This window comes from Varanus komodoensis, unplaced genomic scaffold, assembly GCF_004798865.1.
Source record: "Varanus komodoensis strain SLA01 unplaced genomic scaffold, ASM479886v1 scaffold1, whole genome shotgun sequence".
NCBI classification, from domain to species: Eukaryota; Metazoa; Chordata; class Lepidosauria; order Squamata; family Varanidae; genus Varanus; species Varanus komodoensis.
Window position 1 is genome coordinate 120,821,497 of NW_025335268.1, and position 12,433 is coordinate 120,833,929.

Below are 12,433 nucleotides of genomic sequence, written 5' to 3' on the forward strand. Positions count from 1 at the left end.
GCAGGAACCAGCTCAGAGTACAGGCAGTGGTTGAACTGATGGCATGGACTGAAGGGGACAGTCCAGGTTGTCCACAGACAGAAGCAGGCTGCCAATATGGGTCCAGAGCAGGGCTGTTGTCATTTTGCTTGTGGAGTTTAGCCAAATTTGGGGTTGGCTGGACAACCCCCAAAGGGAACTACATGGAGAGGGTTCAGTGGCAGGGCCTTACCATGGGGTGGCACTTTTTATTTTCCATCTTTATTTTTTCCATCTTTATTTTTATTTTCCATACTCTTTATGTGTGGGGCAGCTTTAGCAGTATATAGTGGTACTCTAGCTGCTGCTGCAGCCGCTGCCCCTTCCCAAGCGCCTCTGAGAAGAAGGGATGGCAAATGCAAAGCTAGGTAGCCGCTGTAAAGCAGGCGACTTTAGAAAAGGTTAAGGCAAATGGAGGGAGGAATTTCAAAAGAAAAGGGGGGAGGGAGGGGGAGGGAGGGAATGTGGGAAAGGGCTGCTTTTCAGTGGTACAGCACATGCTGTATATACAGAAGACTGCAGGTAGGCAAGAATTCTGCCTGAAACCCCAAAGGGCTATTAGTTATCTAGACTAGTATTGTCAGTATGGACAAGACCAGGAAAGATTGGCCAATGTTCTGACTCAGTTTAAGGCAGCTTCATATATATTTTAGAGTTAGAAGGGTCCTTTTAGGCCATTGGGTCCAACCCCATACTCAGCACAGAAATCAGCTGAAAGCATCCCTGAGAAATGGGATGCTTTGACTATCTCTGCTTGAATATCTCCAGTGAGGGAGAACCTACCACCTCTCAAGGCTGTCAGTTTAATTGTCTAAGTGCTCGGTCCTTTAGGAAGGTTTTCCTGATGTTCAACCAAAATCCGCCATCTGATAACTTAAGCCCATTATTGTATGTATGACAGTCACAGAGAACAGGTTGCAGTCCCATTTTGTGTGGCAACCCTTTAAATACTTGGAAATGCTATATTCATTCCTCTTCTCTCAAGAGAAGAGAACTAGCTATATTCAAGACATAGCTAGTTTCTTCTTTCTTTCTTTGTAAGACTGATTCCAGGCCTCTGATCATATTTGTTGCCCTTCTCTGAATGTGTTCCAATTTATCTGAATCTTTAACATGCACTCTGCAGAACTGGAAACAGTATTTGATATGAGGTCTGACAAGTGCAGAGTAGGGTGGAACTATCCCGAGATTCAGAAATGCTACTTCTGTTGATACAGCCTAAAATTGCATTTGCCTCGTGTGCAGCCACATCACATTGCTGACTTCATTTTACTTTGGAATCAGTCATACTCCAAGAAACTTTTCACACATACTGCTGTCGAGTCAGATATCTTTCCCATCTTATACTCCTGAATTTATATGGAGACCTCTGTGCCTATCTCTGTTAAACTTTATTCTGTTAAGTTTCTGTCCAGTTTTCTAACCTATCATTTTGAATTTGTTTCTGTCTTCCAAAGTATTAGCTGCTCCACTCAGTGTTGTGTTATTTGCAAATCTGCAAAGAATTCCCATCACCTCTTCCTATCCGAGTCATTAAGAAAAATGTTGCAGAGCCCAGGAACAAATGCTACAGCACCCCCTCAGTCTGGTGAGGAGTCATTGATGAGTGTTCCTTCGACATGCTTCTCCAGCCAGCTGTGGTTTTCATAACATCCAGCCCATGTGTGACTTGCTTTCCAATCAGAATATTGAGGCACTTTGTCAACTGTCTTGCAGAAGTTAAGATATATTAAGCTTGCAGCACTTGCACAATCTACTAGCAAATTACCCATCAAAATACGAAATAAGCTTAGTGTGGTAAAACAAGTAATTGGCTAATCCATGCTGGCTTCCAATAATTCCAATAATGGTGATTGCAAATTGAGTGTTTTATAATCAGTTAGACTCTTCCCAGGTATTGATGTTAAACTGATTCTTCTATAATGCCCAGATCTTCCTTTAAGCAGTTTTTAAAGATGCGCTATTTGCCCTTCTTCAGCATTTCTCAAAGGCAATAGGTAGAAATTCTGAGAGTCCATCTGCTAGCTCTCTTCCAACGTCTTATGATACAAGTAATCTTCAAGTAATCTGAGGTTTTGAATTTATTTTAGATGCTTAGATATTCTTTTTTCTGTTATTGTCAAGCTGCACCTCTAACCCTTTAGCCTGTTGGTCACATATGCCAGTTGAAACACAGGTCCTCTTTTGACAGAAGAGAAGCAAAACAGGACTTGAGCATTCCGGCCTTTGCTTGGTCACCTGTCAGCAATCTGCCATCTTTGTTGAGTAGCTGGTCTACCCTTACTGTGGTTCTCCTTACATTTCAAGGACAAATGTGTCAGATTCCAGCTCTCATGAACCTCAGCCAGCATGGCTTTCCAATTGTAAGCTTCTCCCATAAAATTGCTTTGGTGGTCACCTGTCCTTCCCAGTCCAGACAAAGCAAAATAATTGAATACAAAGTTTGTAGGACCACAGATTCGAGCTCAGGGAAGTTGCTCTGAGGAGGTCCATATTAAATCATAGACTAGTACAGTTGGAAAGAGCCAGAGGGCCATCAGGTCCAACCCCTCCTCAGTGCAAGACACCAAGTTAAATCATCCCTCTCAGACAGCTGCCCAGTTGCATCTTGAATGCCTCTTGTGTGGGCAAACCCACAACCTCCCTAGAAAATTGGTACCATTATTGTACTGCTCTAACAGGAAGTTCCTCCTGATGTTCAGCTGGAACCCGGATGCCTGTAATTTGAGCCCGTTATTCCATCTCCTGCACATGATTGAGAAGAGATCCTAGCCTTCCTCTTTGTGACAGCCTTTCATGGACTTGATGTTGTCTTGTGCCTGGGGCAGAGCACTTGCAGCTCTGTGCTGGATTTGCTGGCCTGCCCCATCCTGGAAACAAGCATTTCTTCTCACTTCGGGTTATTTTTAGAATGGCAGAAGCCCTTCAGCACATGTGGGTGGCTCCCCTGAGCACAGTAGGACACGACCTAATGTCCCAGTCAGAAGCATGTATTCCTTTTCTTTTGCAAGAGGTAGGACAGCTTTCGTCACTTTGAGGTCTTCCAGATGTGTTTGTACTAAGGCTCCTATCATGCCCAGCTAAAAGACATGCTGGTTGGAGTGATGGGAGAGGTAGTACAAACACATCTGCAGGGTGCCAGGTTTGGGAAATACGATGTTTTGTGTTCTTCCTACAACAATAAAATAACTGCAAGAAAATTAGAAAGGGAGCCAAAGCTTATATGAGCTTTGTGTAATTCCCAGGGAGCAGGGAGACATCTTGTGGAAGTACAGGCACCACAGTGGTGTCGCTTCATCCAGATTTCAACAAGTTGACGTATGGTGAAATTGGGCTGTATAGTCCAAGCCTGTGCATGCAAGCTTGGAAGTTTTGCTGAGTGCAAGGGGGTTTACTCTTAGGTAAGTGTGCACAAGACCGTAGCATCCACTGATGGAAATGCAAAAAACCTAATCCTTGTCAGTGACAAAGCAAGGCAAACCTCTCTGCATTTTGCTGCTGAACTACTACTACTACTATCATCATCATCATCCATTTCTGTGTGGGCCATTAAGCAAAGTTCCCTGGGGGGCCGTTCACAACTACCAAGGAGGGGTGGGCCAGTGAATAGCAAGAGGAGGCACCTCAGTCATGGGGAAGCTGGATCAGCCCTGTGCATGCTTATTACTGACTGTCTAGCAGCGCCCCATGGCTGTGCTGGGTGCTGGTGGTCAGCCATGCATTAACATGGTGCCCCCCATCTCTAATATCATCCCTTGATGCCTGCCGGTAAGGATGTTGCCTCCCTCATCTCCCTCCCTCCCCTAAAGAGGAGGCTATGCATTATCTCCCACCTATCTCATCTCCTCTGCCTGCTGATTTAAAGGCACATGTTGCTGATATATGTATCTCCCAGCATGGAGGCACATTGATAGGGGCCTTATACTACACATCCGTGCCAATCGATAGCCACAAGTAGGGCCTAAGTATTGGTCAGTCATCCCAGCTCTTGGCACTTACTGGTCAAAGGGCTTTGCTTCTTATTGAGCAACTAAACCGACCAGGGCCTGCATGTTTTCCTGCATTATCTGGAGAAATGTGAAGCCAATAAGAAATAAAAGTGAAAAAGAAGTGGCACCTCTAGGACACCTGTATAGGAGGGAGGAATATTCATAACAGTAGTGTTAGGCAAACAATGGCAAATTTCTGCTAAGGACCCCAAAATACACAATATATTTTGGAGATGAATTATGTGCCTGCTGCAGAGAGAGCCAGTGTGGTGTTGTGGTTAAGAGTGTGAGACTGGTGACTCAGGCAGTCTGGGTTCTAGTCCCTGCTTAGCCATGGGGCCAACTAGGTGACTTTGGGCCAGTCACAGACTCTCAGCCCAACCTAGGCTCATAGGGTTGTTGCTGTGGAGACTCCAAACAGCAGGAGGAGAGTGATATAAGCCACTATGAGTTCATTGAAAGGAAAAAGTGGGATATAAATCTAATAAATACATAAATAGGATGTCAGGAGAGTATGCTCTGGAGTACATTTGTCTGGCTAAACAGCAGCCTTCTCCAACCTAGTGCGTCCAGATGTTTTAGGCTAAAATTTCCATCCTCTCCAGTGGCCATGCTGGCTGGGCTTGATGGGACCTTAAGTAGCACATCTGGAGGGCACCAGATTGGGGAAGGCTGAACTACATGTTAAGTCAGAAAATTGCACTCTGACCGCACTGTTCATCGAGAATCTGTGAAGTCTGCTCCCAGTTGGTCTGAGGTGTTATGTACAAGATACAAAGGACACCCAGGAGACATTGCATGTCAGAGAAGAAACTCTTTTAATTGCAGGCTGCTGTAGGTTTGTACAATATTTCCCCCATACAACAGAATTCTCCTGCTGCCACAGAGTGCATATGGAAGTTACACTGGTAAATGAGACAAGTCACTACAATCTATGCTCCCCACCTCCCACCCCCTGTACAGTACAATGTTATCAAGTACACGTGTCTTCCAGGTTTTCATTGCATGATGTTTCAATGGTTCAGACAACTCATCAGGCCCAGTCCAAGTTCTGCTTCCTTGCTTCAGCTACACTACGGACATTTTTGCAGGGATTCAGAGCCTCGCTACTGAGGCCAGTCCAACACTGCATGGCATGCTAGGCTCAAATGTACCCTTTCCCCTTTCTTCCTCTAACTCCTGAGGGCACCTCAGTTCTTCAGGCAACCTATTTTCTACCTCTCTGGGACCTGGTACATGGCCAATGAAAATTTCCATTCCACTAGCAAATCACACCTTTGCTTTTCAAATAATGTTCGCAATAGATTCTGGGAAATGAAGTTTCTACTTCAAGCAGAAGGGTAGAGGTTCCAAAACTACTACATTCTCTATTCCCAGAGTGAGGAAAAAGCCACACTTGGGGCTTTCTTTTAGGAAAGATTTTTGAACTGCGGCATAGGCCCGCTATGCCCTGTACAGAAATGTGTTCATTGCACAGGTTTACAGATTGCCAAAAAGACATTCAAAGCAGAATGAAGTGGGAAATAGTTGTGATTCCTGTCTTGTGCTAGGCACTTTGTGTGGCTGCTTGCTGGACCCAATGGAGCCTTAAAAGCCAAATATTCAAGGCTATAGCAACAATAGCTAGTAAAATTTTGCTGGTTAAAAATTGTCCCTGTAAAAGTGACCCAAGCGTGGGCTGAAGGGATAACTTGCTAAGAGTGCAGGGTCAACAACTTGGTCTTCTTGTTGCATTATCTTTTAAAATAAATGTTCTATAAAAACTGCAAGTTGTTATATTACAGGCAGCATAATTGGAAGGGGCTGCTTAATGTGAAGATGCTGGAAGGTGGGGCTTACTAGATCAAACAGTGTTGAGGGAAAATGCAAAATTGTCAGTGGGTGAAAGTAAAATCCAGTCCACATATTACCCAGGCAGTGTCCCAGTCCCACCGAGTCCCTGTGCATGCACAGCTATGCAACTAAGTGGAAATGCAACATTGGGACAGGGCTAAAAGTGTCTATGTGTGAATACGGTTCCTAAAGAGCTTTCCCCAACCTGGTGCTCTGTTGGACAGCAATTCCCATCATTCCTAGCCAGCATGGCTGCTGGAGATGACAGGAATTGTCCTAGTAAGAAGTCTGGAGAGCCCCATGTAGAAGGCAGGCTAAGTGTTTTCCTCAACTGCTGGAATCCCAGGTGGATAGTAGAAAGATAGCAGGTGGATCAGAAAATGGTAATCATCCTGACCAAGCTCCACCAGATTTAACCCATGGGGGAATCACTTGGAGGCTCACTTTTGGTGATGTAAAGTTCACCCAATTTGATTTTGCTACAGGATGAACCCATATGGCTGTTTTACAAGCTGATCCCATGCCAAATGAGGCACATCAAATTCCCCATATCGTCAGTTAAGAGCTTACTACCGGCTCCACCTACAGTAAATGCTTTTTGAGTCCCTGTCTGATAGACCCAACCACAATGGTAACTTAGCATAGCACTGTATGGTAACTTGCCACACCCCGAGTCAATGCCTGCTACTGAATCCCTGTTTATGACATTCCCAATGAACCAGAAATGGTTGCAAGAACTGGTCCTAATTTTCACTGTGGATCAGGCATCCAGAGTTCTGAATTTTGTTGGCAGCTACATTTCCCGTAAAAGCACTCCTACAAACTCATCTGTTCCAGGCTTTTGTTAAAGTGGCAGAGGTGCAGTGGTTGAAAATCTTGGCTCCAAACCTTTCTCCTGACAAGATATACGTGTCTGTGGTGTGTAACAATAAGGACGCTTATACCTTGAGTCCTGCCCTCCCTCCAGCACCACCATGTGGGTGGGGATGCACACCTGAATCCACATCACACCAAAAGCCATACAGTATGGATGGGATAAGCATCTCACCATGCAATCACCTGATTCCATGGGTCCTGATCTAAAATAGCAGTGGAAGCTTGCAACTATAGAGTTTTGATTCTCTGGATCAGGATATAAATTCTTCCTATTGCCGGTGCTATTATCTAGAGTTATAACATTGGAGGCTGCTGGCCAAGTAGACTTAAGTGTGCTTAGCTATGTTTGGCACCCCTCCTCATGGCAAACATTCTAGAATGTAAAGTACAATCCTATATGAGTCTATTGAAATGTGAACCCCATTTATTTCAATGGGATTTATACCCAGATAAGCGAGCACAGGATTGTAGCCTTAAGTATGGATGTGGCTGCACCAGAAGACAGAAACCAGATGTGAACTGATTGTGTCCAGAGGGCTAAGATACAGAAAATGCATCAAGAAAAAGTACCACAGCCAGCTGGATTCACTCATGGTGATGCTAGGCTAGCTCCCATGTAGAAGATAGAAGAGCTACAGGATATATTACAGATAGGCTGCATTGACTGGAGGGGCCACTGAAATATTGCTTTGACCTCTTGGTTTGCTGTGCTTCAAGGCATATTGTTGTCTGTGCTATAAAGAATTAGCTTTGCCAAGTGGGCAGGTATCAACTCAGGGAGCACCTCAGTGGCGGATGGGTTATTTTCTGAGCATACTTGCACATGATACTTATTCTCATAAGAAGGCTACTAATTTTGCAGTTTGGACACCTCTGACCATACATTTGCTGAGCAACAGGTGCTTATAGCTAAATAAAGCTTACATGGTCCTTCCTACACTAAAAGGCAAGACAATGTTTTGTTTGTTTAATTTCAGAAGCTCCCCATCTACTGTAACACAGTTCTATATTTCAGTTCAACATTATGTATGTTTCTAATTTTTGGCTCATTCTTGTAGCTGTAGAGCCTTAAGACAATCATAAACTATGGAGCGCAGCAGTTCTATTCCAGCCAGAATAAGCCATAAATTTGGAAACATTCTCAGGCTGTACCCATGGATAGAGAATGTCCATAATTACAAAAGCTACTGAATGGCTTTAGCTGTGTTATATGAAAAGCTAGCCTTAATATAAGAAACATAAACACAACAGCAGTTACAAGACCTAACACACTCCATGGAGCAACTGTTTAAGGCATCTAACATTAATCCCACTACTTCCAATTCTAATACCTAGCAAAATGCCACAATGTAATACTGTTATATTTCCACAAAAATGATGAAGGCAGTGCCTTTCTGTGCTCCCCCATCCCCACCCCCAAGTGGGCAACTCAGTAGGGTGTGGTCACCAATCATACACTAAAAAATTATAAATATATCAAATATACAATAAAATAGATCTGTACAGCACCAAGAATGAAAATAGTCCACGTATCACTTTGGAATATGTTTCTCATTTAACAGCATTTACACCAACATTTACAGAATAAATATACAATAGAAATAGAATCTATAGGTTATTCTGTATATATACACATATACACATAATGTTTGTTTGTCCTCCCGTTGCCATTACACCACAAGATAAGGGAATGCAATTGACCCGTTGTGGATTCATGGATATGACCTGCTAAACAACATGGCACAGGTCTGCTTCCTCAGACCCCAGTGGAGGTGCCTACATTTATTACCATCTCTCTTACAGAACTCTAAAAGTAATGTGTCTATGTGCATATGCTGGGAATCTGGGTCAGCAGAAATACATACAGAAGAGTGTGAGTCCTGGACAACCCCCATCCTAAAGAAAGCATCTTTGGAGAAGGAATATGGAATGGAAAGAGAGTACTAATGGATTATCTTCTGTAGCAGACTTCTAGACTTCCCACTAGGCCATATTTCCTGGTGAACATATTTTATTTCTAAGAAAGGATGGAGAAAGATACCAAAACTAAAAGGAGTCTTTTGGACAGCATTTTCCTCAGTTGAATCCTCCTTTTTTGATAACTCATAAATTGCCATCACAAAATGATTGGCAAGATTATTTCTTCTAGACAAAACAGCTGGCCTCAGATCCATTTGACAAGAAAGGCAGTGTATTAGGGAGGATGGTCCCTTTAAGGACTCGGATCCCAAGCCTGTCTACTTTCATTCCCCATATCAAATCAAGAACACATGTGGAAGTTAGGAGGTATAGGAATCAAATGGGAGCTGAAGCCTCAGCTAGTGTTAGGTAGCACAAATCTGCTGAGACCAATTAGCATGTTTCATATCAGACTTAGAGGACCTTAAGCCTTACTATTTTTTTAAAAAGCCAATGACAACAATCAGTGCCTGAATTATGGAGACAAAGGTAGGGGGCTTAATGAACAGACAGCTGAGCTTCTTGAATAATTTCAAATATTCAAAGCCTCCCCTTATTTTCTCTATGCGGTTGTGTACAAGATAGACCACAGTATCAAAACCCATTAGCACAAAGTGGTAAATACATGGAGAAGCCCCCAACAATTCCCATGACTGCAGTGACTGGCGGAGTGCTGCTGTCATCCTGGACATGACTGCTCATGTTTCTGGGCATTGTTTGATCCACAGGATTTCATCATGTTGTCAGTGGCTGAACACCCAATCACATGGGGAAAATAAGGAGCCGCTTGAATGCATACGGATTAACACTGAGGGCACACAAACAAAACAGTCTCACCTTGTACGATCAGGCAAATTACCTGATTGAAGAAACAATTCAGAAGTAATGTCATCATCACCTTCTAGAAGTTGAAGGGCTGACAGACAGACAATGGAACACAATTGTTGTGAGGAGCCAAATTAACACATTTAAATTGCAAGAAGTAGTGTTTAGACAGAATGTTAGCAAGAACCTCCTGACAGAACAAGTTATTTGGCAGTGGAGCAGAGTGTCTTGGAAGTTGTATCAGCAATGACTTGGCCTACCGGGGTGAAAAGAAGGTAGATTTCTAGATGATTGGACTTTTAACTCCTAGAAGTCCCTGTCATTGTGGCCAATAGTCAGGAATGCTGGGGTCTGGAATTTAAAACGTCTGGAGGTGTACTTTCTGTCCACTTACTAGATCAGCCTTCTCCAACCTGGTGGCCTTCAGAGGCATTTGGACTACAACACCCAGAATTCTCATCCAGCAGGGCCATTGACTGGGAATTCTGGATGCTGCAGTCCAAATATGTCTGTAAGGTTGGGGAAGGCTGTGCTAGATGATTCTCAAGGTGCTTTCCAATGCTATATTTGTGTCAATTAAACCCACTGAACCAAATGGACAGCAGAAAGCAGCCTTTGAGAGTCATTGACTCAAGAGAAGCCATACTGGCTCACAGCATAATTTATTTCTGTTCCTGAGCCATTTCAGTATTATGACAGGGTCGGCCTCATTTTCTTCGCTGTAGAACATCTGCTTTTATAGATATAATTTTCAAAAATTTGGTTTGTTGCATATTTCATATGGCGGAAAGACCAAGGGTAACTGAAATACAGCTGAATTAACCACCTTGGCTGTCTCTCCAGATTACATTACATCACTGTGGCTAGTGTGTTCGTTTAACTAATTCAACATGCAGAAAGAGAAATCTATGCATAGCTGAGCATGAGAATCTATGAGTGGCATGGAGTCTGAATCCAAATCAGAGGGGAATAACAAGAGGAGGATTGTCCAGCTGAAATAGGATGGTGGAGGTTGAGATTATTGTAAACTGCCTGCATATATACTTATGCAATGACACTGGCGAAATAATCAGTAAACCCTTTAAAGAGGGCCTTTTTTAAAAACAAAAAATAACCAGAGGACCTGTGCATTTGGGTCAGTAGATAGTCATTTTTTATCTGCCTGTGCCTGACACTTTCTCAAGAACAGGCTCCCCGCTGTCCCTTTGTATATAAACTACATTCATTTCACTCTTATGCAGTAAAGACAATTTAACTGTGACAAAATGGTGAGTCCCTCTTTTCAGCCAATGTATTGCCCTTAAGCCAGATGAATAAAGTCAAGAGGGACTAGTTAGTTCTTGCTTCTGTTGCTGATTCACAGAAAATACAGTCTGTCCACATTTGCATAAGACTGTACAGAAAGGGTGAGCACCAGTAGACTTCCAGATATTTGGCCTACACCTCCCATCAGCCCTAGCCAGCATAATGAAGGAGAAAGAATCTCCTTTAGCATTGGTTTTTCAAGGGGCTCAACAATCTCCTTGGTGGTGGCAAAGATCAGTGCTCTGAGCAGTGGAGCAAAGAGCACAAGGTAACTGCAACTACACACCATTTAGATTTCCCACCATGCACCTGGCTAGCGATGCTAGTTCAGAGACAGTGTAGGAAAGTCATATGGCTGATATGGGTGATACACCCACTGCCCAGCACTGCTCAGAACACTAGGCCAGTGTGTATGATGTGGGGAGCAATGGGTTGTACCAGAGCAGGTGTTAGCAATGACCGTCCTGCAGCACTGAGGTCCTAGCAACTACCTAAGGATGCCTGATGGTGGTGCCGGCCTTGGTTCAGAGTGGCAGGTATTAGTAAACCTTGAAGGACTGAAGGGTTGGGTAGTGACGTTTCAAAAGCACCTATATCAGCAGGGTGCAGTAGTTAGAATATTGAACTAGGACTCAGGAGGTCTGGGTTCCAGTCCCTGCTCAGCCATGAAGTTTACCTGGAGACTTGGGGCCAGCCTAACCTACCACAGGGTTGTTGTGAGTGCAAAATGGAGATGAGGATTATGGAAGCCATCTTGGGTTCTTTGAAGGAAAAATGGTAAGTTATGAAAGTGGTGGTGATGATGATATAAATAAATAAAGCTTAGCACAAAGGCTGCACAAAGCAAGTCAGATAAATTCCTGCTCAGATCAAACAATGCAAAAGAGACAAATGGAATTTAAGGAAACTTCAGATACATTTACGTGGGGGAATGATCCATGCTGAACATGAAACAGAATGGAGAGAATACCTTATATACTTAAATGAAACGAATAAATCAGGGCAGACATTGGCATAATGGAATTCCTTTCTGCTCCAAAGGGATCTAGAATGGTCCCCTGCTTCCTATAGTGTGCCTATGCAATGCTTTAAAACAAAAACAAAACAAAAACCACTAGGAACTGAAATTTCCAATGACAAGCTGGGGAATGAGCTGAGACCTTTCAAGAGAGTAACTACTGTGAATGGAAGACACACAGTCAGGTGAACAAGTACACAGATTAGTGGCACTCTGGTCAGCTGCACAAGAACGGGCGACCAGAAGCGGGCGTTAAGCAGTCCCTCACTGCAGCAAGAGGTGCATGTGCTTGATACACTTAACAGGGACTCTTCCCTGCTCGACAGCAAGTCCTTTCATTTGCAGGGAGGTCTCCAGTGGTGTGGGAGAAAATCCTACATGCTGGAAGCCTGTGCTTTTACCTAGAAGTAGGTATGTGAGGTCCCAAGGAAAGAGGGAAAAGGTGGGGGGAAGCTAAGAAACTCTATTCCTTTCAGGGATTTTTGGAAGATTTTGGAAAAACCCCCCTTGCCCTGATTTTTTCCAGTTTTTCCACAAGTCATGACATCTTTACTCAGAAGTTGATTGCACTGTGTTCCGTGGTGATGCCTCTGGGGTTACAAGGTACATA